The sequence below is a fragment of the Mytilus galloprovincialis genome, chromosome 6 (assembly GCF_965363235.1).
Source record: "Mytilus galloprovincialis chromosome 6, xbMytGall1.hap1.1, whole genome shotgun sequence".
Taxonomy (NCBI): Eukaryota; Metazoa; Mollusca; class Bivalvia; order Mytilida; family Mytilidae; genus Mytilus; species Mytilus galloprovincialis.
Genome location: NC_134843.1, coordinates 23,143,929 through 23,170,420, shown reverse-complemented (window position 1 = coordinate 23,170,420; position 26,492 = coordinate 23,143,929). Strand labels below are relative to the sequence as shown.

General features: G+C 32.3%; 1 long non-coding RNA gene across 2 annotated transcripts; it reads right to left on the bottom strand.

Annotated features, from left to right (window-relative positions):
* Window positions 1–12,087: 12,087 nt before the first annotated feature.
* LOC143079203 (uncharacterized) lies at window positions 12,088–26,215 on the bottom strand. 2 transcript variants are annotated; one of them, XR_012979356.1, is made up of 3 exons: window positions 26,049–26,215; window positions 12,779–13,107; window positions 12,088–12,434 (listed from the first exon to the last, which is right to left on the bottom strand). It is a non-coding gene; the product is annotated as an uncharacterized LOC143079203 (long non-coding RNA). The 2 variants fall into 2 exon arrangements; XR_012979355.1 differs by lacking the exon at window positions 26,049–26,215 and adding an exon at window positions 14,040–14,126.
* Window positions 26,216–26,492: the final 277 nt, after the last annotated feature.

The window sequence follows — 26,492 nt, the reverse complement described above, 5'->3', positions numbered from 1 at the left end:
TTAGGTCAAGGGCCCTACTGAAACTGAAAGTGATAATATTTGAACTTCGAAAATGGGGAAATTAGCAAAGACTTGCTTTGAAAATCAATTATGGCATGTACATTAATGCTATGGTAACATTATTTATTTATGAAAGCTGTTCGTCATAATTTGCTGAATGGTTCCGCACAATAACATGTGGCCCGTCTCAACGTACGTTTAGTTTTTTTGCAATCAACACTATCACTGAGCGGTAAAAATACAAACGAAAAACTGCCGAAATGTGCAATTTCTCTCTGTTATCAAATGTCCATTGTATGAGTGCGTCCGATCCTTCGCCCCATCATGTCAAATCTCTTGCCAATTTATGTTTCAACTCAACTCCTAGCAACTATATTGTGTTTCTTTCAAATATTAAGGTATTTTATGGCTGAAATCTCTTTCCAGGAGCTAAATATCTCTTAAACGCCTCATATTTCAAGGATAAACTATTTTTTGCATTGCAGGCTGGTACAGGATTGGGGAAATGTTCGCCAACCCGCCAACCTTGTCGCCAACGTCGCCAACATTTTGAACAGTACCCTGTTCGCCAATGTCGCCAACGTTGCCAACATTCTGAACAGTACCCCTGTTCGCCAACGTCACCAACATCGCCAACATTCTAACCAGCACCCCTGTTCGCCAACGTCGCCAACATTCTAACCAGTAACCTGTTTGCCAACGTCGCCAACTTCGCCAACATTCTAAACAGTACCCCTGTTCGCCAACGTCGCCAACGTCGCCAATATTCTAACCAGTACCCCTGTTCGCCAACGTCGCCAACGTCACCAACTTCGCCAACATCCTGAACAGTACCCTTGTTCGCCAACGTCGCCAACTTCGCCAGCATTCTGAACAGTACCCCTGTTCGCCAACGTCGCCAACGTCGCCAACATTCTAACAAGTATCCCTGTTCGCCAACGTCGCCAACATTCTGAACAGTACCCCTGTTCGCCAACGTCGCCAACATTCTGAACAGTACCCCTGTTCGCCAACGTCGCCAAATTCGCCAACATTCTGAACAGTACCCCTGTTCGCCAACGTCGCCAACGTTGCCAACATTCTAACAAGTATCCCTGTTCGGCAACATCGCCAACATTCTAAACAGTACCCCTGTTCGCCAACGTCGCCAACATTCCGAACAGTACCCCTGTTCGCCAACGTCGCCAACATTCTGAACAGTAGCCCTGTTTGCCAACGTTGCCAACATTCTTAACAGTACCCCTGTTCGCCAACGTCTCCAAATCTAAACATAATAAAGGTTCGCCAACTTAAAATATATTTGATGTTATTCAAATATACGTAACATCTTCTTAGTTTCGCTTGTGTTTGTAACAATGCATTTAATTTAAATTAAAAAAATCTCTGCATTACTAAACAATTATTACACCAAGGTTTTCATTATCACTGACTAGTCATTACATTAACTAAATTTCATCATTGATACAAAGACATAATTCATAAATAAATCAACATGCAAACATCTTATATGTCATGTTCAGGACAATTAGGTATTTGATAACCAAACTTTTATGGTAATATATATATACAAAACACAAAAATGTTGTCATTCCTCAAAGCTAACAAAACCTAGTTATTCAGAATGTTCAGAAGGGATATCGATATATAGATATAATCCCATAATCCTGTTCGCCAAATTCCACAACTTCCAAATGATTTTAAAAAGTGCCCCTATTCTACAGTTTAAGAGTCTTTCAAACAAGTACCACCTGTTTGACTTAAAATTGCCAACATTCAAATCATTAAATAAACAATATAAAAATAAGAATAAATAAAAAACTCATAATGACAAATTCAATCAATATTTAAGAATATAAGGGATATATATTTGACCATCTTTTGTGAAATAAAAAAATCATGCAAATCTAATACCATCTCTAAAAAGTAATAGTTTAATCAAGTTGAACAATTGCAACCTATCCAGAAACTAAATAGTGCTACATTTTTTATAATTAAATAGCTATAGCCCATAAATAGTTTCCAAAAAGGAATACAAAAATCTTTAAAAAAGACTTACCAGCCTGCTAACAGCCATTTAAGCATCATTATAAAATGTAACAAGTGCTTTTAAAATAAAAAGCAGTAACTCAACAGTGAAAATCAAGTCAATGACATGTACATATGACAGACATTTATAACTTCGTAACATTATATATCTGCATAAAAATAAAATGTACAAAGCTTTCAATTCTTTAACTTTAAAATAACTATAGGAACTAAAGAGCCTGTGTTGTTGACCTTAGTCTAAGTGCATATTCTACAGAGGACACATACTCTCCAACATTGCTCTTGTCAGATTATCTCAATTCATTACAGTTAATAACTAAATAATAGACAAAATTTGCATTTTACACTGTGTACTTTTTTTTACCATGTCTGCCATCTTAATTGGCAGGCGGACGGGGTCAGAGTACATATTTTACAAAAAAAATACATACTCCAATTATGATTGTAGCCATGTCTGGTAAAATTTTACCTACAAGTTTCAGATTACATTTTTGTTAAAGTAAACCATGTAAATATACAATTTTAAATGAACATTGTATAAATTAAATTTATATTCAACTAAAGATTTCTTGCTGTTGCGCAATACTAAGTATGCTGTTGGGCAATACTTAGTATGCTGTTGGGCAATACTTAGTAAATCTTTTGTCAGTTTGACACATTCCCCATTTCCTTTCTCAATTTTATTCAATAACGTCTCAATGTTTTATCAGAAATTTATAAAAAAAACTAAAGGGAGGTTATCTTAATAGATAAAAATCAGTCAACAAATCTTAATAAATAAGGATATCGTCCAAAACTTGAAAATCAACCCTTTTTATGAATAAAATCTTACAACTCGGAAACGTCAAGTCTTCAATTTATAAAAACCAAAAGAAATCTTACTACAATATAGCAACAATTTACCAAAGTTTAAAAAAATGCTAAAAGCATTTTTAAGTTACTGTCCGAAAACTGGAAAATTCCCCTTTTTGTATAGAATAAAACCCCATAAATCATAAAAGGTATAGTATAAAATTTATAAAAATCAAAAGGAAGATCATGTAAATAGAATTAAACAATTCACTACAGTTTCTTGCAAGTTGGTAAAATTATTATTAAGGTTATTGTCTGTAAACTGGAGAATCTCCCCTTTTTTAATAAATAAAAGTAGGAAACGGTTATTACAGTATATTATTATAAAAAAGAAAAGCAACTCATGTCAATAGATTTACCAAAGTGTTATGCATATTGGTTAAAGCGTTTTTCAGTTAATGTCCAACATGTTAAAGACGAACGAACAAACAGACAGACAAACTTTCAACGATATACCATAATACGTCAGTCAGGAGTACTACTTGTACAAGTTATTTTTAATTACTTGCAGAAGTAATATTAATATACTTATAATGTATGGTTAAAAAAAATATTGGCTGAGTTATGTCCCTTAAACATTCAGATTTTTTTTACTTTTATAAGTAAAAAAGTCATCCTATCTTTTTTTTATTGAATTTTTATGATTTCTTTGCTGTAATTTTAAATTTTAAATTATCTGCCCTTTGCAGATGTCTTTACAAATCATTTAAGTGTAATTTCATTAACAATGAAAATCCCATTTGTCTGTTATGTTCAGAACACTGCTCATTTACAAGCCCCCAAGGAACAATTTTTAAAGGCCTTGTGCAATTACTTACGATCTTTGTGCAATTAGTTTCTTTGTTGAATTAATGAGATGAAACATTGAACTCTAATAAAAAAAAATCAGCACACCTGGGAAAAATCATGAAAGGTATAAATTTACATCTCAAAACTTGATGACTTTTGTGGGATTGTAAGAAAAATTTACTTATACAAGTAAATTTTTAAGAAAATTAAGGGGAGATTATTCAAACATTATTTATTTACTTATTTTTTTTACTTCTTCAAGTAAATAATAATAAATTGTACAAGTAGTACCCCTGACTGTACGTCCCGTAAACAGGCGTACAACAAGCATTCTGTAAGTATTGCATGGCAATGCAAAATCCCCTACCAGTTAAAAATTTCATTGTATTGGAACAAAATTGTAACTTGATTTATAACTTGTCATTGTAAACATTATAACAAATATCAAGTCAATGTATTTAAGCATGACAAAAAAAGGGTTTAAAACTGATTATTTCAAATAATTTTCTAATCCCAACAACCATTAATCTGCACAAAATTATCAGACCAAATCAAAAATTTAAACTTGAACTGTTACTTGTTATAATGAAATTATATACTAATTATCAAATCCATATATTCAAGAATGACAAAAAAGGTGAGAAAACTGATTATTTTAGTGAATTTTCAAAATTCAAAGGACCATAACTCTGCCCAAAATCATTAAACTGCATCAAAAATTCAAAATTGTAACTTGCAATAATAAAATAAAAAAAAAAAACAAACATCAAATTAATATCTTCATGAATGACAAAAACAGTGAGTAAAACTAACTTGCCAAACTGATGCCGATGGAGGAACAAACAGATACTTCAAACTTGAACTGTTCATGGGTGAGGGATTGATTTGAGGCTCGTAACAAACTGTGTCACACACCTAAATATATAAATTTGCACCTTCAACAAAGGAAAATGAATGTCCACTCTCAAATCTTTATTACATAGTATAAATCTAAAATGTAATTTAAGACTTAACAAGAATGTGTCCATAGTATACAGATTCCCCACTCGCACAAGTTATCATTTTCTATGTTCTGCAGTTCAGTGGACCGTGAAATTAAAATCAAAACTCTAATTTTGCATTAAAAATTTAAAAGATCATATCATAGGGAACATGTGTTCTAAGTTTCAGATTGATTGCAATACAATTTCATCTAAAACTACCATGACCAAACCTTTAACCTAAAGCGGGACAGATGAACAGATAAACACACAGTCCAGAAAACAAAATGCCCATGAATGGGGCAAACAAATTTTTTTAAATGGTCTTACTGATAATTTTTGCTATTTACATTTTTTTTAATCCCTCCAAGTTTTCCCCCAGAAATGCATATATATGGGGAAAATCATCATGGCAATATTCATATAATAAAATACTCCTCAAGGCTCAGCTTGATACAACCGCAGAGGTAGTACCCTGAACAGAAAGGGCAAGTACGGACACAATATTTAAGCTTGATACAACTCTTAATTGGAATGTGATTAAATAATTTGACTCAGCAGAGGTTTCTGACAGCCAGACACAGAATAAATATGGTCTAAGAACTTAAAACTTTTAAATTTTCCTATTATGGTCCAATATCCAAAATCTAAATACATGGTTAGATTCAGCATATCAAAAACACCCAATAATCCAATTTTTCATAAATCAAACAAAAGTTCGATTTTGTACCCTTTAAACCTCAATAAGGACCAACTTCATAACGGGACCCAAACATCAAAATGTAAATACGTGGTGAGATTCAGCATATCAAAGAACCCCAAGAAATCAATTTTTGTTATAATCACACTAAGATTAATATTTGACCCTTTGAACCTTAATGTAAACCAATTTAGAAACCGAACCCCAAAAAAAAAAAAAAAAAAAATTTAATTACACAGTAAGATTCGGCATATCAAATTACACCAAGAATTATTTTTTTTAGGAAATCAAACTATGTTAATATTGGACTCTATGGACCAAAATGTAGACCAATTTGAAAGCAGTACCAAAAATAAAAAATCTAAATACAGAGATAGATTGGGCATATCAAAGACCCCAATAATTCAATTCTTATTAAAATCAAACAAAGTTTAATTTTGTACCCTTTGGACCTCAATGTGGACCAATTTAAAAATGGGGCCCAAAATCCAAAAATATAATACATGATAAAATTCAGCATATTAAAGAACCCAAAGAATTCAAAAATAAAACCCTGTTGAAATTGGTAAAAAAATTAAGCAATTTATACAAAGAATTAGAAAAGTATTGGTTTAGTCCCCTAATTCCTAAACAGTTAGAGCCATAACCCCCAAAATCAATCCCAAACTTCCTTTTTTGGTATGGAACCTTGTGATTCAATTTCACAAAGATCCATAAACTTACACACAAGTTATTGTTTGGAAACTATAAAATGCTTATTTGGACACCTTTTTAGGACCTTAATTCCTAAACTGTTGGGACCATAACCCCCAAAATCAATCCCAAACTTCCCTTTTTGGTATGGAACCTTGTGGTTCAATTTCACAAAGATCCATAAACTTACACACAAGTTATTGTCTGGAAACTATAAAATGCTTATTTGGACACCTTTTTAGAACCTTAATTCCTAAACTGTTGGGACCATAACCCCCAAAATCAATCCAAACTTTCCTTCTCAAGTTTCCATCCTTGGGTTTAAATTTCATACAGATCCATTCACTTAAACTAAAGTTATGTCTGGAAATTAACTATTTCTACTCATCACTTTTCTTTATTAAAGTTTTTATCTATATACATGTTGTACGTTTATGACAAATTTTATGGTACATTGTAATACATTAAAATGTAACAAGAATTAAGTTGTAAAATTTAATTAACATCAAATTGGGTTTCGTGTTTTCAGGCGTTTATAACCATCAACATTCTATGCCTATTTTCATATTTATAAAGTACCATAATTCTTAAACAGAAAAATAAATATATTACAAATATTTAAATTAATCACAATTTTGTAATGCAGTAACCATAGTCAAAGCATATCAATAAACATAATAAAAGCATTGGCTTAACAATTCATTATTAAATTGCACAAGAGTGCACACACTGAAATGTCTCGCCTTCTATACTAATCATTGATATTATGTTGATAGTCCAAAGTATAAAGCTAAGCTTTATTACAACTGTCACATAAACTTAACATTAACCAAGATAACTAAGCAAAGACCAATAACCGTGAAAATGAGGTCACGGTCAAATAAAACCTGCGCGACTGACATAAAGATCATAAAATATTTCCATACACCAAATATAGTTGACCTATGGCATATAGTATTAGATAAAAAGACCAAAACTCAAAAACTTAACTTTGACCACTGAACCATGAAAATGAGGTCAAGGTCACATGACATCTGCCCGCTAGACATGTACACCTTACAATCATTCCAAACAACAAATATAGTAGACCTATTGCATATAGTATGAGAAAAACAGACCAAAACACAAAAATTTAACTAAAACCACTGAACCATGAAAATGAGGTCAGGGTCAGATGACACCTGCCAGTTTGACATGTACACCTTACAGTCCTTCCATACACCGAATATACTAGCCCTATTGCTTATAGTATCTGAGATATGGACTTGACCACCAAAACTTAACCTTGTTCACTGATCCATGAAATGAGGTCGAGGTCAAGTAAAAACTGTCTGACAGACATGAGGACCTTGCAAGGTACGCACATATCAAATATAGTTATCCTATTACTTATAATAAGAGAGAATTCAACATTACAAAATATTTGAACTTTTTTTTCAAGTGGTCACTGAACCATGAAAATGAGGTCAAGGACATTGGACATGTGACTGACGGAAACTTCGTAACATCTATATACAAAGTATGAAGCATCCAGGTCTTCCACCTTCTAAAATATAAAGCTTTTAAGAAGTGAGCTAACACCGCCGCCGCCGGATCACTATCCCTATGTCGAGCTTTCTGCAACAAAAGTTGCAGGCTCGACAATAAAAACAACATAAAGTGCAAATTTCTAATCTATAAAGAACTATAGGTCAATAATAAAAATTGTCAAAATTTCAATGCATATATTTAACTTTACCATGTTTACTATTGTATTATTACTAGAATTATTACCACCATTGTTTTCCTATATATTTATGATATCAGCCTTTAACAGTCTCCGGGACAAGTTTGCAATTCCGCTGAGTGCAAAAGTTGTCACCTTGATTTTTGGAGTTAAGTCAAAATGAAGTTGATAACTTGGTTGGTATTGGTTCCCTGATATTTGTCCTAAATTTTTTTGGCTCTAGCACCACTGTTGAAAAAGTTATGCCCCTTTTTTCAACAATTTCCTCAGAGGAAAAGTAGTTTTCCTGAAGGGAAATCAAATTTCCCTAAGGGAAAAAGATTTTTCCTCAAGGGAATTGTTTTTTCCTCAAGGGAAAAAGATTTCCCTTAGGGAATTTGCTGCATAAATATTTCCTTTGAGGAAATTCTTTTTCCTTTGAGGAAATTCTTTTTCCTTTGAGGAAATTCTATTTCCTTTGAGGAAATTCTATTTCCTTTGAGGAAATTTGCGGCTTCAAATTTTCTTTTGAGGAAATACTTTTTCCTGTGAGGAAATTTGCAGCTTCAAATTTTCCTTGGAGGAAATACTTTTTCCTGTGAGGAACTTTTTGACAAACACTTTTCCTTGAGGGAAAATTCAAGACAACAAATTTCCTCTAAGGAAACCATTGTTCTTCACATTTCCTTTAAGGAAATTTCTGAACATCAAATTTCCCTAAAGGAAATGATTTCCCCTATTTTCCTCTATGGAAATTTCATAACAGTACAAACAGTATAAATATAATTTTTCATAGACTGAATTATTAATAATAAAGATAATTAAATCTTTAATACAAATTTTCATGGTGAGTATTGAACATACAAAAACAAAAGGCTGACTGTTTAACATGTTTAAGACAATCATGACAATACAATAATAGGCAAAACGCTATGAATATCATACCATTTGTAATGTTATTAATATTGTGCTCATATTTGCATATTAAATAAAATACATGTAAACACTTTTCATGTTAAATTAACTTGTCTTTTGTTTCAGCTGCTGTGTACAATTATTCGACCCCCTACATAACAGTTCAGTGCATAAATAATTCAATCCACAAGACATCTTCCTTCAATTGGCTGAATAAATTTTTGCAACTTGTTCTTCAAACATCTTCTCTGTATATTTGATATGATGGAGCCATGTACGTGAATGGATAAAGCAGGTGTTTATTTCGACAACAAACATGACAAAGATACTATTTTTTTCTTAATTTCTCCATAATCCATCCATAGGTTGTTACATTTTACACAATTGTGTTCTTGAGCATCTTTGATAGTACTGCATTTTGTTTATAGCAACTTTGTAGAATTTTTTCTATTTCTTTTTCCAGAAAAACACACAGTTCATTTCACATTAATTAATCTAATTAGCTCATTATCATGATTATGTAGAAAAGTATTAACAATTAAGTTTCCTCTTCAGTATAGACCTGCAGGACCTGTTGATGATCATAAAAACCAAGATATCTGACCTATTAATACACAAAATTAAAAAAAAAATATGTTATAAATGGAGAAAAAAAACAGCAATATAAATAAGCTTATTTTATCATGTTTTAATGGAAATTTTGAGAAACTTTCATTTGATATTCTTACTTATGAGTTCTCTTATTTCAGTGCTTTGTGTCCAAGATTTAATATTCGTTCTTTAGTGCCTTACAGTGATATTTAATGTTGAGTCACTTGCAATAGTTGTTATAGAATGTTCATATGTTGTGTTATTTGAACCACTGTCCTATATTATGGTAAGGTTGATTGTTATAGACTTTGAATATGTTGAACTTCACAACTAATACTCGATGGTCTTGCTGTAAAGATTATGCGTACTGATGTTGTTTATCATCTTAACAACATGTTTTATAGTTTTTTCATTTGTCTTTGGTCTATTATTAATATTACTTTTACTGTTGAATGGTTTTATGTGATATCCGTATGACGTGGCTCGGTACTAATACATCTCGTCAATGTGTTTGTATTGTCTTTCATTTTGTATTTCTTTGGTTCTTATAACGTGAATCTGTACTTTAAAAGATCCTGTCAGTATGATATTGTTCTATTTTATGTCATTATGATATACTTCTATTATTACAAATTACATTGAACCATAAACGTCAAAATCATTCAATCGCATAGTGGAATTAACTATTTGTGGATTCTTATAAATTCTATATATAACTTTTGGACAACTTTCAATCTCGGTCTATTTCTGAAATTTATTCTTACTTACTTTTGATTTTTTAGCCCTATATGCTAACATTGCCTATGTAAATTTTAAAATTGTTTGTATGCACATTAAACGACAAAGCTATGTGACGTATAAAATTTTCTGACGTCAGACACACAAATCAATGTTTGTAGATAGATGTGTTTGTGTTCTGTAAAATTGTTCCTTTTAAAATTGTTATACGATGATGACTGATGTTCCAATATTTGTACTATTTTATTTATTGTGTCTGTTTAGTTAACGCAACAATGTAAATAAAACGGAATTTGATGAGACTGTCATCAAAGTGAGAGGGTTAGCGCTATAAACCAGGTTTAATCCACCATTTTCTACATTTGAAAGTGCCTGTACCAAGTCAGGAATATGACAGTTCTTGTCCATTCGTTTTTGATGCGTTTTGTTATTTGATTTTGCCATGTTATTATGGACTTTCCGAATTGATTTTCCTCTTCATGCTCTAGGTTCAGTATTTTTGTGATTTTACTTTTAACGCGTTCTATTTGAAAAAGAGAAAATCTATTTTATTCTCTTTTTAGTGTGGTTTCAAATTCGGTAAACAAAAAGATTGTCAACGTTTATTGTAAAAAACATCTTTATTTGAAGAAGCGAGGCGATTCAGTTGCTAAAAATTAGTGAAAATTTATCCAGAATTACACCTGATGTTAACTTTATATTCATGCAGCAACAAAGAATGATGAAACTCATTGAAATTTTTCCTCATCTATTATCATAATGAATTTAAAAATAAATGAAAATGGGGAAATATCCCCGGAATAAAATGACCTTTAGACTGGGGAAATATCCCCAGAAAAAAGACCTTCAGACTGGGGAAATATCCCCACTTTTCTTCAAATATAATTATAAGTTTGAGAAGTATGTGTAAGTAACTGTAATTAACATCATGAATAAAGTGGGGAAATATCCCCAAATTAAATATGACTTTCAATATGGTGATAAAAGAATACGAAATGGGGAAATTTCCCCATTAAATTACAAGTAGTGGGAAAACATCCATACAGGAAGACAACACATACGTGAACACTTAACAATATTGGGGAAATTTCCCCACATGAACATAATCTTTAAAACAAGCTGTGTAATTGGTCATTTTCTATGTCGAAGAAATAAAAAATATACATGGAATGGGGAAATGTCCCCATTATGTGTATTTATCCATTTCTACAGCATTTTGCAAAGATTTACTTTCCGTCTAAAAATGTCAATCTTGAATATAAAAATGACGAACATTTATCAGGTGAAGCTTGGAAAAGCAGTGTGATTCTCAATGCACTTTTCGACTGATTTTTTTTTATATTGCAAACAAGTCAAGCTAATGAAAATACTGCTTTAAATTCTTTTTGCAAAGTTAGATAGCGGGCCTTAGATTTGAAGGTCATAATTAACACTAACTAATGTACATGTGCAAGACTTTAAATGACTTTGAAACATTCAAATACGAAATAAAAGATGAATCTTGGTGATTCGCACTGTCCAGTGGGAAATAAATATGCATATTCAGGACAAGAACAAGTTAATGTAACATGAAAAATAACTTTACTTTTCACTTGAACCACACGCAGAGTCGGATTTTCAACAAGCTAATTCATAAAGGAGGAGTAAAAGATACCAGAGGGACATTCAAACTCATAAATCGAAAGTAAACTAACGCCATGGCTACAAAAGAAAAGACAAACAATAGTGAGGAAGAAACGTCAAAGAAATTAAAACCTACAAGCAACACGCATCCCACCAAAAGCTTGGGGTGATCTCGGCAACTCCGAAAGGGAAGAAAATACTGCTTCACATGTGACAACCGTCACGTTGTTCATAAGATAACAGTCCACCGAATCGGACATAGCATTATCACTTCGAGCCAATCAATCCTTTGATCAAACTCCTTCATGCTGCGTGCTAAGCGGAGAAGCAACAAATACAAATTCTAAAGTCTCCGTTTTCATCCAGCTGGGTTCCAAACTACGACCTCTCGCACTCGGGGTGATCACGCTACCACGTATTCGTGTATCCATCAAATTAAAGGAAAGTAAACGAGATAGAAATCAATGTTTTTTCAAGAGAAAACATAATTACAAACTGTTTAATGTCAGTACAGCACAAGTAGAAAATTTAAACTCTTGAAAATTACATATTAAAGCATGCACATTATTTTGAATAAAACATAATTGTACTGTTGCTGTTGAAACCATATGTTGTTCAACTGCTAGGTAAAATAGCCACAACAAATATGATACCTCATGTATATAACAAATCAAATCAAAAAAGAAAATGAGTTCTATTAGTTCCTGTATTATAGAATAAAATATCTGTTTCTTTTGACATATATAGCCATATACATATGAGCTATATATGGTGCGTCTAGTTGTCATGTTCTTCGTATTTCCTGAAAATACATAAAAAAACAACGATTGATTTCGACCTTAAATGTTGTTAGTTGATGATTAAAGAAAAACAAATAAATATTATAAAGTAGTCAATTACCGATTTCGAGTTGAGTTTGCTAATAAAACGTCCAGATGTTTTGCTCAAATGAAAAATATTTAATTTGAAAAGAAGATAAATATTTAGTTTTCTCAGTGATATTAGCAAGCAAAGACAACGCGTTTGACATTTGATCCGTGAAGAGACATTTCCAGTCATTAATTCCACTTTCAATTTTTTCGATAAATATTTTGTCAAAAACTGGCGTGGATACTTTTGGTACACCCTTTGGCAATTCTACTTCACCTTTATCGTTAAACATGAACATTCCACTTGTTGAAATCTTCCAAGGCCCCGCATGATTGGATTTGTAACACAGTTTAATCTTATTAGATACTTCATCCATTGTAAATCTATAATGTAATGGCTTGATATGTTTCCGTACATCAGCAATAAATGGTTGAAGCCAGTTCCTAATATCGTATTGCCAAATTAAGTTGCTTGGATTTGGTAAGAGATCCAAAAGCTCAGGGATTTTTTCTGCGTCATTTCGACGGAGGGAATCTACTATTTTGCTGAAAACCGGCGTCAATATCCTCATGTGTGTGTCCAACATACAGAAAAGAAAGGTGAACCTGCAAAAAAAAATATTTTCATAAAAAATTCTATCAAATTTTATATTGATTTATATTTTAAAACTGTCCGCATTACGATTCTTGTATTTGCATTCTTTTGCTAATTGTTTTGACATTTCTTTGAAGCAATATTGCGACAGTCATGATAGTGGATGTATGTGGAGTATTTATATATTACACTTGATACATTATTTCAGGGACGGTGTTCCATATCATGAATTCAGTTAGTCTAAAAATACGACGGGTGTCCCTCGAGGAGCTGTTAACCGAGTTTTCCGGTGGTATTGGAGTTACTTTATATTTTTATGTAATGGTTTGTCTTAGTTGTTTTACTGTTGAATATTGAGATGATTTATTTTAATCGACTTTTCATTATGATTCTCCGTCGGTATATTTTCTCGCTTTATTATATCTTATTCATCATGTTCATTTGGATACAGTTATTCATGTTAATACATAATGATACGACCCTTATAAAAATGGTAGGAGGAATCACCGATCAATTCAGTAGGAACAAGAATGTGTCCTCAGTACACGAATGCCCCACTCGCACTTTCATTTTCTATGTTCAGTGGACCGTGACATTGGGATAAAATCTCTAATTTGGCATTAAAATTAGAAAGATTATATCATAGGGAACATGTGTACTAAGTTTGAAGTTGATTGGACTTCAACTTCATCAAAAACTACCTTGACCAAAAACTTTAACCTGAAGCGGGACAGACGGACGAACGGACGGACGGACGAACGGACGGACGAACAGACGAACGGACGAACAGACCAGAAACATAATGCCCCTCTACTATCGTAGGTGGGGCATAAAAATACGTGTGTCCATTGTCATGATTGTATTCCCTGAATTTTTTTAGATAAGAATTCTATTATCTAACAGTAGTATGATTACTGTGGGCTATAAGATATCAAATGTCTACCTCTTGAAATACTTTCATGTGCACCAGTAACTCGCAAAACGATAAAACATATTTATTTTTGTTTTCCCGCCAGCAGTTGTCCGCTTGATATACAATACTTGAGGCAACGTTCCACCCTGCAAAAATTATAATTCAAACCTTAAACATGTTATTTTATTTATCTTGCTCATTCATTACTTGATGTGTCAAAACAGGAGTTTGTTGTCCACTAAATAGCTGTAGCTGACTAAAATAATTGCAAGTATATAATACTGCCTTAGCAAGTACAGTATGTCCAATGAACATACACACCAATATGTGTTATTCCTCCCTACCGTGTTGCTTTTAGTTGTTTTGTCATCGTAGTTGTAATGTTTTCCCCCTTCTTGATGTGGTATGGTATATGCTATATTTGTAACATAACCGAATTAAACTTCGATATTAATTATGAAAAGACAAAATATTGGTTGAAGTCCATGTTGCTTTTTGAATATCAAGATACATTGTATTAAGAATGTCCCAGACACCCGCAGAAGTCGACTTAAACACATACGTATGCATGTAAACACATATAAATTTTTCATAGATTTTATATTCAATTATAATGCAAAATATTCTATAAGAATACTAAACCACCAAGGCTGTACCATTTTAGTAGGCTTGACTTCTAACAGATAACAAAAAAAAAATGATATTTCTTTTTTTATGTCTCTTCATGATTAACCATGAACTTAATATGTAGTTCATCCTTAAAGTGGAAAAGTAAAGATAATCGGTTTAATAGATATTACTATCTAGTAATAGCATAATTTAGTCAGTCATAATGTGAATCTTTTCAGTCAATATAATTATGTATGCACAAAACTGATAATCTGTGTATCGCACTATTTCGGATCATTTCTACTGAGGGCTATTTGAAATTTTCTAGTTTGAATTGTTCTATATTTGCATTGTTGTTTTGTAATATTTATAGCTGATTATGGACATTGATTTTACTCATTGTTGAAGGCTGTGTGGTGATCTATAATTGTAATTTTTGGTGGCATTGATCTCTTGTCACATTCCAGCACTCTGCAATGGTGGTTTCTATAAATTTATCATTTATGATTATGAAATACATGCTTTTCTATTTCAAATAAATCAATACAAGTAAAGGCAAAGGCAGAGATAATCGTGTGTAAAATAGCAGAACAAATGTGTCGTCAAATAAAATAATCATTGTAAATGACATTAAAACAATGACATGATTAAACAATTCCTAAATAATTAAATTAACCTATACTGAGCCAAAAAAGTTTAGCACCATTTTTTTTTTTTTTATTTTTTTTGGTTGTTTCTGGATTTTTTTTAATAAACATCATTGATATAATCCTTAGTATTACCTGTATTTTTAAGCAGTCGTACTTTTTTCCAGGTGATTGATTTTGCGCCATTTTAGCTTTGCGCGTGTAATTGATGTTTTACCTTCTGTACCTGTACTTTTAAGACGAAATTTAATATATTTTTGCACTAACGTTCAGAAACACACCAATGGTAAGAAAAACACATAAACGTTTGAAAAAATTGCATGGGGCGTCAACCAGGCCTCTCCGAAAATGACAGTCAGATGGCTCTTGGAATGGTTGATGCTTGCATGAGTGTTACTGACGTAGTGGATCGATTTAATGTGCATAAGTCAACAGTTTATAGACTAAAAAACAGTTATCAACAAACAGCACTGGATAGGTCAATATGTCGTAGACCAAAAACAACCATCGTCAAGGGAGGAGCGCTACATTCGCTTTACGTCAACACGGGACAAGTTTTTTGTGGCCACAACAGTAGTGCATTGACTAAGGGCAGCTGCTGGTGTGCCTGCCAATACTTAAGTGATGCCATGAAAGCATGGTCGAGAAATTGATTTTGAATAACACAATACTCAATTCCGCTTTTTGACCCTCTCGCGCTCCATACAAAAAATATTCTAATGAATATGCGTGTTAAACATACATTTTGCTTCTCACATGTCATAATTCATAAAAACAAATATGTAACCCATAAAAAAACGACAACCACTGAATTACAGGCTCCTGACATGGAACAGGCACATACATACATAATGGGGGGGGGGGGGGGGGTAATCATGTTCGCGGGATCATAATCCTCCCCTAACCTGGGACAGTGGTACAACGGTACAACATGAGAATGTATTTTGTGACTTTTCAAAAGTAATCCGTTTTTTCTTCTTTATCGTGTTCACTAGCCCAAATATATTTATTTTATTTTATTAAAGAAAACCGATATGCAATGACTTTGTAAACTATGCTCAACAGCAAAATAAACTGACCATCGCCATTTTTTTAGTACATGTCTTAGGCAGCAACCATTTCATTTTCGGGGGGGGGGGGCAAACAATTGATTTTCCCATAAAACGACAAGACAAGACAAACTATTTTATTTTCTCAGTCATAAACGTGTACAATAGTACTGTAGCCTTTTTTCTCTCTCGAGCCTTTGAATGTTGATTTTAAGAACGAAACCGTATTAAAGAAATTTGTAGTATGTTTTAGTAAAAAAAAAAATATAGGTTGCTGTTGCTTTTTTTAACGCAATTTGTACTTAATAAAAGTATCTCCCATGACTATCAATTATGCAATAAAAAAAGTATCACGCAAAAAGTAGAAAATTCTTTTGAGGCCTATTAGGTCTGAGTAAACTATGTTAATTTTCCTTTTATGACAATGCAGAGTGAACGAAGCATCTAGTAATAAAACATATCGGCTGCACACATCGATCAATTAGATTAATCATAGTTTTAATTTTGAATACCATATTATCTTCATAAAATGTCTGTGCCAAAAAAAAATCGTTTTATAACCCCAGCTTCATAGTGCGTGATTTATGACAACTTGCCGCTGGGTGCGTAAATATTAACACCGATGTGAAGTGCCTACTTCTTAAAGCTTTTATATAAACAAAATAATTAATGCATTTGTACATTTTGATTGAAATAGGTATATTAATATTTCTATCTGTTATTAAAGGATTAACCACGATTATTGAGGGAAATCCTCTCGTTGTGAAAGTAGTTACTATCATGCGTGTTAAGGAATTTTTGATTCTCGGACTATCATTTTTTTCGACATTCGATTTTTTATCTCAATATGAACAATTTTGTTTTTAAATCCTGTTATTTTCAATGGGAACCCACAATAATTATTTAAAAAGTTCTTGCCGCCTCCACCTCCACAAAAAATGAATGGTCAATGTCTAATATAAAATCATTAATAAAATGATATCGTAAGATATGCTTTAAGTTTACTCGGGGTGGAGAGGGGGCACTTACTATACAATGAGTGACAGGAATGGGCCGCTGGAATAGGTTAAAATTTCTTGCTACATGATATATAATAGTTGATAAATTCAAATATCAATTATGGGTTCATATTATCACTTGCTTGATAATATCAGAAGTATCTGAAACAAATCAGATGCCAGTATTTATTTTTAATGCGGTTAAACCACAGTCGACTTGTAAATGCATTAGCTATTTGTCAAACTAATTAATCTCTATTATTCTAATGTAGTATTTCCACTGATGCTAGTCATAGATGCTATAAATCCGATTATTTTGACATTTGCACCTAATTACCATATCCAAAGGTTTGTATACATGAAACACTATACCATTGATCAGTGGCAGATCCAGAATTTTTCACAAGCCGGGGCCCACTGACTGCCTAAGAGGGGGCCCGCTCCGGTCCTGCTTCAGTAATTCCCTATATCATAATCAACCAAATTTAGCATCAGTAGTCAGAGCTCATGTTTTGTCTGTTATTGTGTATATATAAGCCGACCCTAAACAAAATTTACTTACTTAGTACTTACTTTTCTTAATCTTACGTATACATGTATATGGGTTATATTTAGTTTTTAAAGATCATTAAAACCGAATATTTTTTTTTGTTTCGATTTGTTTTGTTGTAATAATTCACTACGTCAATTGATAAAAAGCATCAATATAAATACAAACATGTTTAACCCCGCCGCATTTTTGCGCCTGTCCCAAGTCAGGAGCCTCTGGCCTTTGTTAGTCTTGTATTATTTTAATTTTAATTTCTTGTGTACAATTTGGAAATTAGTATGGCGTTCATTATCACTGAACTAGCATATATTTGTTTAGGGGCCAGCTGAAGGACGCCTCCGGGTGCGGTAATTTCTCGCTACATTGAAGACCTGTTGGTGACCTTCTGCTGTTGTTTTTTTATTTGGTCGGGTTGTTGTCTCTTTGACACATTCCCCATTTCCATTCTCAATTTCATTTCACATATTTAGACGTTATAATAACCCCTATCTAATAATTTCACTTTGACATTAGTTACATCGTTTATTGATTTGTTATGGCCACTTATATTTCTTATTTGCCGTATTGCTTCACCTATAATAAATCCTCGGAATACATGCTGTGATTGACAGCTACTTTTGTATTTCTTTGTGTATAGATATAATAATTAGTTTCTTTAAAATGTATTTCAAGTTCAAGAATGCCAGGTGTTGTAAATTAACAATTTTTACAGCGGATGAGGGCATTCCGGTGTATTGCTATCGCCTAGATTTCCATTACGTAATATTCGTTTTGGTTTTTTGAACCGATCTATAAACATGATGAAGACATCATCAAGTGCAAACTTATATTCCTTATCGCTTGTTAAAAATCCATTTCTTCAATGAATACTCATCACATACTTTTTTTAAAAAGATAAATTAATAATATTAAAATGTTTTGTTATACGTATAAACATTTAGTGAAAAATCATTCAAAATAAATATGCACACGCATGCGGTAGAATATCTCAAGAACGTTTGCAATCTTAAGCAACGATAACTCAACCATGCACTAGCACTGCACTATTATTAATATAGAAGAATAGAATGATATACAATGAAAATACACGTAACTGTAATATACAAGTATTAATATACTATATAACAATAATATACCTGAGTAATTATACGGATTTGTATCACGTACTTCAATATAATAGTCATTACGGTGAGGATGAATTCCCTGTCATTAATTTATCTACGCACGAACTTGTCCAAGAAAAAAATTATATCTGCACATCAAACCTCATTTTCAGGTATAGATATGGGGTTTTTTCTGAGACAAGTGCTTCTCGGACCATTCACAAGAACTTGCGGTCATCCGATTTTCAGTATTTCAGTACTTTGGTTTCATTCTTCGAACAGAACCCTGCATAACTGGATAATTTTGGGTCAAGGGAAAACGTTACGTAGCCCTAAGCAATAAACCATACAGGCCTCATTTCGTAGCATATTATGTTGAAGTAGATTTCATATTATAACTTAAATATTTTAGTTAAATACAATGACGATGATGGCGGCCTAAGGCTCTTCGCGGTTTTATTTTGTATTTGTTTTTGTGCAGTAGTGTTGTGTTCAATTGAAATAACATATATTGTATACTGAGCATGTTTAGTGAGAATATAAAAAAGAAGATGTGGTATGATTACCAATGACACAACTATCCACAAAATACCAAAATAACACAAACATTAACAACTATAGGTCACCGTACGGCCTTCAACAATGAACAAAGCCCATACCGCATAGTCAGCTATAAAAGGCCCCGATAAGACAATGTAAAACAATTCAAACGAGAAAACTAACGGCCTTATTTATGTCAAAAAATTAATGAAAACAAATATGTAACACATAAACAAACGACAACCACTGAATTACAGGCTCCTGACTTGGGACAGGCACACACATAAATAATGTGGCGGGGTTAAACATGTTAGTCATGTTAGTAACTCCGGAAATAATTATACTGAATCTAATCGTTCATGTAAATCATGAAACAAGACATTGAGGAATTAGCAGATGGGAATTTGTTGGGATAAACTTCAGATTTTGCGGTCATTAGTTATCTCGTACATTACTTAATAACTATCATGCAATCGTTGGTCATTTTATTTTCTCAGGAGGATTGATTACTACACAAATTGTCTGTTCACTACTGCATGGCTATGTAAATACTTCTAAATTAATAAACTATGGCATGAGAAAAAAATCATACATGCAGAATACTTGCAGTTTTAATAAGTTAAATATTGTTTCTAGATAAACATTGTGGTCAAATCTATAGAGACAAATAAACTTATGACGCTTGAAAATAAAAAAAAATCGCAAAGGCTTCAACGGAATAGTGATTTCTGCTGTCATTTTGAAAGCGTAATGTTGACTGTAAAATTGAATCCATGCATTTATCTGTAAAATACCGAATTACCAAAAGGATCAAACCATTTCTGTATTTACTATTTCATGACTTTGGAGATTATATTTTATCAAAGTAGCATTATATACCATGGAGTTTACAAAAGTATAATGTTAAAAAAAAATTACCTAAACTTACTAAAAACGTATAATGTGTTATTTGTTCTTATTAATTTTGTTCACTATTTCTCCTTTAACAAACTAAAAGCACGAAAAGAGGCTTATAAAGATAGAAATATATATATTGTATTCAAACATTTATTATTCAACAAAAATTTAGAGTCCTGGGGCCTGGTTTTCGAAAGTATCATAAGATATGTCATAAGATATATCTTAGGACATATTTTATGATCATCTTATGACTATCGTATGATATGTCATAGGATGTAAATCAAAGCTGTCTTAAGAGAGTCGTAGCTTTGGTGCTCTTATGACTGTCATAAGTGAACATTATTTTCTAATATTTTAAGTAATGATTAAAAAGTGATAAATATAAAAATTAAAATGAAAAGTATGAACATATTAATATTTACGAATATTTTATTTCTTTCATATAATGGACATGAAATTTTATATAAAAAGGACTTGATATTTGACTTGAAAATTTGTTAAAAATTAGTTTGTGATAAATAATAAACTTGAACTTCGTTTTCGTGTATAATCATACTTTTTTTAAATGTGAATACTTTTTAGATTCGGTACATCGAGTACCCGCTTATCGAAATGCCCGTGCACATACGTTGATATAGTTCTATCAGAGACATATATATGTCTCTGGTTCTATTAACTATACTAGGAACTAAGTAATATGTATATGTATTATACAAAACCATGACTATTAGAAAAGAATTCAAAATTATATGTCGCAGGAGATTCAAATTTTAGTTCACGTAGTTGAGAAAAATAAAATCCTTACTATTAAGCTAACTGAGATACAAAACAAATATTTGTATTGCAATTAACATGAAATTAAACATGAAAAGTAATTAAAATTTTATTTTACAATCATAAGACCATCATAAGTCATGTCGCGAGGGGTCTTAAGTTTACCACAAAAGTTATGACAATTCGTAACTTAGGACACTTTCGAAAACATATCTTACGACTATGACATGTCATAAGACCATCATAAGACATGTCTTAGTCATAAGATACTTTCGAAAACCAGGCCCCTGACTCACTAAATTTTGAGGTAAATCATGACTGAAAACTGTAACAATAGCCTTTTATTGAATTATCAATTGTTTAGCAATAAGGTCTTTAAGTTAGTCTAAATATGTATATCAATTAAAAAAAACATTCAGATTGTAGTTTGGTCATGAAACTACGGTGGCAGAATGCGAACATGAAAGAAAAAAAAATATGTTGTTCCCTCATGATACTATGTCGTTCCTTCAAGATGATATGTCCTTCCCACAAGATAGCTATCTCGTTCCCTCAAGATGCTATGTCGTTCACTTAAGATACTATGTCGTTTCCACAAGATAGTTGTCTCGTTCCCTCAAGATAATGTGTCGTTTCCTCAAGATAGTTGTCTCGTTCCCTCAAGATAATGTGTCGTTTCCTCAAGATATTATGTCGTTCCCTCAAGATACTATGTCGTTCCTTCAAGATGTTATGTTGTTCCCTCAAGATGCTATGTCGTTCCCTCAAGATACTATGTTGTTCCCTCAAGATGTTATGTCGTTCCCTCAAGATACTATGTCGTTCCTTCAAGATGTATTTGTTGTTCCCTCAAGATGCTATGTCGTTCCCTCAAGATACTATGTTGTTCCCTCAAGATGTTATGTCGTTCCCTCAAGTTATTATGTCGTTTCCTCAAAATACTATGTTGTTCCCTCAACATAGTTTTAACATTGTATTGATATTGCTATGTTGAGGGAACGAGATAACTATCTTGAGGGAACAACATAGCATCTTGAGGGAACGACATATCATCTTGAGGGAAAACATCGTTTCTTGAGGGAAAGACATAATATCTTGAGGGAACGACATGATCTCTTGAGGGAACGACATATCATCTTGAGGGAACAAGATGACTATCTTGGGGGAACAACATAACATCTTGAGGGAACGACATATCATCTTTAGGAAACGAGATATTTATCTTGTGGGAACAACATAGTATCTTGAGGGAACGATTTGAAAGATCGTCGAGTCCAGTTCGTAAAATGTATGCATTTGTTTTTTGAATGAAGTAAAGCGTTTCCAACGAGTTTTTAAATCTAAATTATTTTTAAACAATCTATAGCTCCATTCGATCATATTTTTCATCTCGATATCCCTTAATTTTATTCAATATATATATTTTCAAAATACAGAAAAGAAGATTAAGTTTTGTTGAATCGACCATGAGTATAGTATGTGATATTTTTTTCTCATTGTTAAAGACCTACGGGTAGCCTGTAAATCCTTACGACCGCTTTATTGTAATGCTTTTGCGCCACTTTGCACACAATGCAGTGATTTATTATGTTAAATCTACGCAAAAAAAAAAAAACAAACCCAACAACATTTAACTTAGAATAACTATTTTATAACACTAATTTTAAAAAACGTGCATACATAAAAGTAATAGTTATGAAAAAAAAACATGTCGTCATATATTTATTCTTTACATGTAATATCTTCATCAGTCGTTCTGTTCATTTTTTTTAAAATACTGTGCCATGTCAGACATCAGATCTAGACTAATTACTATAAAACATCCCAAAAAGTAATTATGCTGTTTTACCATGATATTATATAGATAAAATTTCTCTCTAATACCGTAAATAATAGTTAGTTTTCTTACGCTTTTGTTTTGTATGTGTTTGATAGCTAGCACAGTATTACATGTATTATGCATCATAGATGGTTGTTTAATGGAAATAGTTTTAAAGTCGAAAATAGTAAACCACTCACATACACTAGCTTTCATTCATTTTATAACACGGATACCATTTAATATTAAACGTTCCGGGCAGTTGAAGAATCAAACCACATGGGATCTTTCTTGTGTAGCTGAATAAAGGAGTGGTGTAGTGCATACACCTTTCAGATGATGTAAAATGTAAAACCAATTGACAAGTCGATTACTAGTTATTGTATTGATATATGTCAGAGATAATATAGTTTCTAATGTACGAACGAATCATTGTAAATGTAAAATTACTGATCTTTATCTGCGATGAAAACTCAAGTTAAAGCTTGTAGTAAAAATTATAACAACATTACCACATCTCGCGTCTGAGACAGTAAACATATTATGATACAAACACAAGCTATTTTATCGTAATCATAAATAAACAATTATGTATACTAGTATACAAAAATCTGGAAAACCAGATAGGTTCATTATACATGCACCTAAACTGGCCATTCGTTAAAGAGCGGAACAAATGAATACCATGTAATACTCTATGCTTATTCGTATTTATACATTAATTCATAAAAATCGTTTGTAAGTGAGTAAAACGTTTTTTAAGCGTCTTAGGATGTTTATTCATGTTGTTTTTAGGATTTTTGCAAGATATTCGGAATCCTCTGGTTTTTTTTTATGTACTTTCCCAAAATATTTTGCCCGCTAACCCCTACTTTTATATATTTTCATAATGTTATTACACAAAGTTCTATTTAAAAATCTAATAAAATCCTTGTTATTTTTTTAAAAGTTTTTGTAAGAAAAAAGGTGCAAATGTTAAATGTATGAAAAATATAGAGAGAATGATTTCCCGCCAAATTTTCAATGCCCTTTTTTTTTATATTAGCTCACGGATGATTTTGGCAGTCTAATTGTTTTACCTTTATTCCTCCTTTAATCATAACCATTCTTATTTTTATTTTTACTGTTGCTGTGTGCAAATTAAGGACAACCGATAGACAAATGCAATAACATCAATAATTTAAGACCTCATTAAAGATTAAAACAAAATTAAATTACATTAGACACATTTAAAACTTGACGGTGTCACCGTCAAGTTTTAAATGTGTGGAAATGTGTCCTATCGAATAAATAGAATAGAATAGAAGAGAAGAGAAGCAGTGGTGGATCCAAGGTTTGAACCCCCTTTTTTTGGACGATCAATGCATTTGAATTGGGACATGTAGTTGGACCCCCCCTTTTTTTTGTCGTGGGTCATGAACCCCCTATTTAAAATGGCTGGATCCGCCCATGAGAAGTTTAAATCGGGGTTACATGAACATTACAAACATAAGCTTGGCAGTACTAGTAGAGTTTCGTATCAACATTGCTACCTTTCCAATTTAAAAACATTAGCATAATAATATCTTTATCACGCATAAAATTTAAAAGATGATATATTCTAAATGTACACACGTTTTATGCTCTTAGATAGCAAAATTATTTTGTGATGACTTTAGCCATTATTGAAAGCCCTGTCAGTAACTTTTGCAATTTAGCAATTTTAGACAACATAGACATTCTATCGTCTTTATTCATTGCAATGGGAAAAAAGAAAATGTTCTGTACCGTTGACAGTACTAGAATCACATACTATACATATGTATTCTGCGTGCAGAGGTATCAGGATGCATCTGTCTAGTTATATTTGTAAAATGTTAGGGAGCTACCATTTGATTTTATGGGGGGGGGGGGGGGGGGGGGCTAGGATGAAGATCTTGTCCTGCATTTTTTTTTTAGTTTTAATCTCTGTCCTGCCTTTTTATTTTTCACTTTATCCGGTCCTGCTTTTTTTTTCTTAGTTTATCCTGACTTTTTTTTACATAAATTGTCATCCTGACTTTTTTGCAAGTGTCTCATCCTGCCTTTTTTTTTTTAACTCAAAACTCCTGTCCTGCCTATTTTTTCAAATTTCATCCTAGCACCCCCCCCCCCCTCCCCCCCCCCATAAAAATCAAATGGAGGATCCCTTATCTAGTATAAGATGCATCTGTCTAGTTCTATTTGTAAAATGTTATCTAGTATACGAATAAATACGTTGCCTTGAAGGATACTTAATAATGGACAGTTATACAGTATAAACTGCTACTTTTTTGTATTTCAAAAACATGCAACTAAACGTTAAGCATGCAATTATCAGTTAATCGATCAACGTTTTTAAATAAAGTTAAACGGTGTTTGTATATTCGCTTATATTATATTTCCTTTATCCTGCAATCAGCCAACTATTGTACAAACAACAGGTACACTAATATTTTTGTTGTTGCTTTATTTCTACTTGTTCAAATTAATGTTCTGTTGTCCGACTTCCATATTGAACGAGCGGTAATGCGGATATTCCTTTTTTTACGTAACAGTTAATTTTTGGGGTCCGCGTTAAGCTACATGTCAAATTCTTTGAAAAATAAGGGACAAATTTTTTAGATTTTATACAACTAAAATTTCAAGTGAATGGTGTAAATTTCAGGATAAAAATAATATACGTTTATTTTCGGAGAAAACAAATATAAGTACTTGCTACGAGTCTGAGAAAAGCTCGGCGAAGTTAGTTTTTCGTCATGTTTCGAATGCTCATACACATAAGTTGTATATTTTCCGACAATGTACATATATCATATATCTATCACACTCGGGGAGAAAATAGATACATGCGTGGAATGAAAAATGTGCTGAAAATACACGTTTGCAATATTGGAAATTCCTTTGTGGTTTTAAGGAATGGTAATACTTGTTTTACGCACTTGAACGTAACCTTTATTGCTTTTTTTCATAAAGTGTATATCATATTATGCGTACATTCGCCATGATAACGATTTTAATTTGAAAATAAGTTGAAATAAAATTATACATACCTGTCCCTTTTCTGTCTCATCTTCGCTGTCGCTAAATACGGCATCGGATATCATAAGCATTGAAAGAAATAAAAAGAACACATTTTAAATTAGGAAAACCATGGTGGAATTATAAAATCGACGATTATTTCAAAGTACACATCTAGACCGATGTGGGCGTGTCAAATACCGGCTGTTTTCGAGAGAAGAGTCAAATTTTTACTGTGATTGATATGCAGGCTAGGGTGAGAAGTATAAATTAGTGTGAACATATTATTAATTAAACACTCATTGGTAGGATATTCATTATGGCAAGTTGGGACATTGTATTAAACAGTGGTGATTTTTATCTTGTGCTTGGACGTTTCAAATGGGGAAAAATAAAATATATCATACCTGGAGGATTAGGATTTTTTTTTAAAAGGTACTGTAGCTTAAGTTAACTTAGTCTTGGCTTATGCCAAT